The sequence below is a fragment of the Syngnathus floridae genome, chromosome 2 (assembly GCF_059516105.1).
Source record: "Syngnathus floridae isolate MCC-2025c chromosome 2, RoL_Sflo_1.0, whole genome shotgun sequence".
In the NCBI taxonomy this organism is placed as follows: domain Eukaryota; kingdom Metazoa; phylum Chordata; class Actinopteri; order Syngnathiformes; family Syngnathidae; genus Syngnathus; species Syngnathus floridae.
Window position 1 is genome coordinate 9,502,502 of NC_142414.1, and position 4,977 is coordinate 9,507,478.

Sequence of the window (4,977 nt, forward strand, 5' to 3'; positions counted from 1 at the left end):
TTTCTCCTGTCTGACGGAAGAACACATGTGTTTTGGACTCCCTTTTGTCTCTATGTTGCTCTTTGAAACATGTGCTTAGTAGTAGGCGTATGGGTGTATGAAGTCAGATGGCGAGCTGCGAGCTCAGGGATGGCAGTGAGCCTGTTTTCCACCTTTTGATGAGAATCATGAATCTGGCGCAGCACGTGCTGAGGAAGGTGCGGCTGCCGCCGCCTCCTCTGGGTCAGATCCTCTCTACTTCAATGTTTGAACATTTCCATCATCGTTCTTTTTTTTTTGTTGCTTTGATGCCCTTCCCGCTTGGCACCTGGCGCATCATCTGCTGTCCTTGTGCGTATTAGTGTGATGGTAAAAGCGGGTCACGGAGGCTTTGTTTTTGCATAGAGGTGAGCATGTCACAACAGGATTGAATACTTCCTGTGGTCCTTGAAGCTCCATTGCCACCCCCCCAGCCTTCTGTTTGGATAAGGGGGCCCAGTTCCTAAGCATTGGGATACTGGTTGGAGTGATTATTTGGACGCGGAGGCGTACACGTGCAAAACACTTCTCTCTCTCTCTGAATTGTATGCTCTCAAGCTTAGTCATGTGTTTGCATCTCCATTTTTGCTTCTTTGAACCAACAAACAAGTTATTGTCACTTTCTCACTCAGTTTATTGCAACATAAATCCTTGATGAAGCTGTTGGTGGATTTATTGAAGCCTAATGGGGTTGTAAATGTCCAGAGTACAGCACAGCTAGAAGCCTCCACCACTCTTCAGTGCATGCAATTCTCAGCTTTTTCAAGTTATTTATTTTACAGTATGCATATAAAACAGTTTAAATCATTTGGAGGTCGACATGTATACCAGGAAAATGAAACATTCTTAAGACCTGTTTGGTTTTTCAGCCTGGGAAATTAAAGTTAGCTTTTCTTTTCTAAAGTAGCAAATAAAATGAATTTGAATGCAAATGTTTCAGTATTATTATTGAGATTAATCAATTTAGCCGGCACTTAATCAAACTGTTTCTGTTTTGGAGAAATCGAGGATCCATTCCAAAATATGCAAACAGCAACAGTGTTCATGCAGCATACAAATTGTTAGGTGCAAGACAGTCCAAGTCATGAGTTTTTATGATTTACACTACTTCATATTTAGCAGTAATTCCAATAAATGAAAAACCTGAAGTCTTGAGTCCTTGGACATTACCAAATTATTAAAATGCTTTTCCATTACAGCAGCGGTGGCAAAGTCATTTTTGTCGCAGGCTACATTTTAGTTATGGTTTCCTGTAGAGGGTCATTATGACATTGAAACCATGCAAATGTATTCCCATTATATTACATATACATAAAAACCTCGGGAAACGACTTCATCTGACATCAAGGATAATATTTTGTTCAAATATTGGCTTTACCGGATAAAACTGTGGTTGCTCAAGTGCCGGCTATCCTGAAGGCTTAAGATACTGTACAAGGGAAATAAAAATTGCTTGCTTATCTCTAAAATTATTTCTCTCTTTAATGTGTATTCTATATATTCTACCTATATAATTTTAGCATGAATCATTGATTTATTTCTATGATTAAAGATTTAGATAAAACACATGTACAGTAGATATGTAGTAGACATTTGTTCATTTTTTAGTATTTTGTATTATGTACAATAAATTAATTCAAACATTTATTGAAAGGAGTGAATAAAATGAATAATACATACTAAACTAATACAACAAATAAACAGAGAGTGTGAGAGAGAGAGACAGAGGAAGAGATAGAGTGATAAAAAGAGCGAGAGAGGGAGAGAGAGATGGCAAACACGACCGACCACCACCTGAGCTAATGTGGAAAACACGTTCCACAGATTCTTGGCTGGTTTTGGGAAAAGAGGGAAAAGAAAAGATGTTTTTCAGTAATTGCAACCACATTTTTTTGACACATTCACATTCTACGGGACAATGAGAAAACTGTACATTCAAGACGTCATCAGTGTGTCTGTATACCCACTCCATGGTATGAATGCTGCTGGAAAACTGAATTCCCCCTACTTATGAAGCAGGCAAAAGTCATGTTCCATATTATTTTCAAATAATTATTTCCCCCCAAAAAATCATTATCTGATTTGTTGTTGTCTGTTAAATGACAGGATTTGTGTCATGTTGAGAATAACTAATTTTGCACCACAAAGTTGTGTGTTTAACTTGTATACTAGGAACAGCCATTATTTTACCGTGGGGGGGAATTGCACTTACGAGTTCATAAGGGTTTATTTCCAAAAGTATGATAACCTTAAGGGTTTCATTTCATTTATGCATTCGGCCAATTGCCTGTTTCATATGATCGTAAAGCATTTTAATGCGGACTGCTTCGTTTTCAGTCAGCTGTCCATGATTTATCATTTCAACAAGAATGAGGAATTTCATGGCAATTTTTCAAATGCTCACTTTTCATTTGAAAGGGCTGTAGATTATAATAATAACAATCATAATAACCTCTGTTTATATGATGGACAGTATCTCTCCACTCTGGCCTGCAGGCAATGTAGTATATTTTCTTTGGTGTGAGTGAGTCCATCCTAGTGTTCCATCCGGAGTGGCCACCAGGCAAGACTGGATGGTGATGGAATAGAACTTCTCTGACCCAGACATTTTGGTTAGATAAAGATTTTATTGCTGCTATTTGTTGCTGATGTCAAAAAAGTCTCCCTGAATCATGATGTTCATGCGTGGGTGTGTACTTCCATGCATCCGTGCTACCCTCGCCTGTATTTGTCTTCTTATCAGCCTCAATATTTAAATTCACATATGTCTGTAAAAAACACGCAAGTCTTTTTTCTACTTTCAAGTCCTGTAGGATCATCCACTCTCTTGAAGCAACTGAATTTTGTCTGCAGGAACTGATAACAGCTCCATGCCAACACTAAATATTTTCCATTGGTCAAGCCTATCTGTTTACCCGCAATTAATATCGCCCCCCCCAAAAATCTGTGTGCAAATAAATAGATCCTAACTTAAATGAGAATTCACTAATGATTGCAATTTCAACATCTATCTATGTATTATCATATACCTCAACAGTCTTATTACAATAATGACCAACTCACTCTACAACATCCTTTGTATATCTTAAAAAATAGCAAAGACAATTTCAACACAACTTTTTTCACAAATTAGGGTGTTATTCAACCAGTGTTAATATTTTCCACTCAATAAAAATAAATTATGGTTGTTTAAAGGAGGGCAGGATTTTTTCTTATTTGATATATAGCTACAGATATGAAGGCCTGTACAGAGTGAATGAATGTAGGAGTCTACAGAGGCGTCCTTGTTCTTATAAATTCATGCATCAGCTACTTTTTTTTTTTTTGCCTCATTTCAAAACTCATACTCCTGTCAGCCCCCCCATCCCCACCCCATCTGTGCTATAAAATGTGTGCATTGTCAAGTATGAAATAGGCTGCAGGAAAATAAGGGATGGATCTTGTGCGATGGTGTGAGCATTCATCATCGAATCCTAACATCTGCCCTTTGGCCTGTAATCACGATAGGAGAATAATCTTGGCCAGGAAAAATAAGGAAAACGAAGTCTGGAACTGTTTCACAAAGACAACAATTCTTGAGCAGAGTGGTTCCACTTACATTAACAGATCAACTAAGAGATCACGTTACCCCTGTTATGTTAAAGTCTTCCATTGTTTAAGTCAAGATTTTAGAGGATTGTGCACTGGAGCGACCAAGATGTTTTGTTGCCAATGTGAGATGAAGAGGATGATTCTACATTTTCAGGAGTCTTTCAATCCCCCGACTTCCTTCCTGTGTCAAGATGCGCCCCTGCCAAATCGCTGGTCAATTAGTCTGTCACTGCAAATAACAATAACAGCAACAGCCACGCTGCTCTATATCTGTGAGGATCCAAGGCTGCAATACACATTACTTTCTGGAAACGTGGAGACATTTGAGATGATTTCAGGAAGCTCTCAACTCACTTGTTTATCTTTCAAATGAGGCCCAATTTGGACTGAAACTTGACTCCTCAGACTTGCACATGTTTTTATGCACTCAATGTCAGCAAATCATATCAAATGTCAATCAAACTTTGATTTTTTCCCCCCATCACAGAAACATGATCTTATCGTGAGCAACTGGATTGCTTTAACTTAGGTGATTATAAACATTGCCAAACCTTTGGTGTCAGTTCAGTTCAGAACAATTTCAGCGTCTTATGCACTATTGGAAATTTACTCCAGTACTTGGAGATTGGAGAAAGCAGGTGTATCGTGGGATTGGTCCCAAAATTTCATTCCTAAGAAATTGTTCAGTGAATGAAAACCTTGCTTAGATCTTCTGATAAGCCTTTTGGGGCTGGATCTGCAGGGTTGAAAACCATTACTACTACAACATTCCTCACAGCATCTGATTTCAGATTATACCTCTTTCATTAAGTTATTCTCTTTGGCTTCTGAAATATTTTCTACTTTATAATGAGTAACTTGCTTGACGTAACGTCAGATTAGAACAATGACTGGAAAAGTGCCACTACCCAATTTTATTGACAAGGAAGTTGGCCACTTGCCATTGCTTCCCTTTGACACACTACATCAATAGCAAAATCATTTGAAAATAGATTTAATTCCTCTGCTCACTGTGATAACTGTCCTCGCCCAGCCATCAGAAAGAAGGACGGTGGAAGTGACGATCATCCGAGGTGACGTAGAAGGGAAGGTGACATTTTGCTTTGTCTTGCTTTTTCTGGGAAATCCTCCTATTCACTGCTTATGAGTTTCAGGACAAGAAATTAAGCTAAACTACATGTTTAAACACACTGAGCAGTGTGTTTTACTTTTATTTTCAATGTATTTAAATCCATGTATGGTTTCTATGAGTGCATGCATTCTTGGGACGTTCAACACGTCCATCACATGTCATTGTATGTTTTAGGAAAACTTTGATTGATCATGAGTTTTGCTCAAGGATCATGGCTCTTCTTCAATGCAATGTTA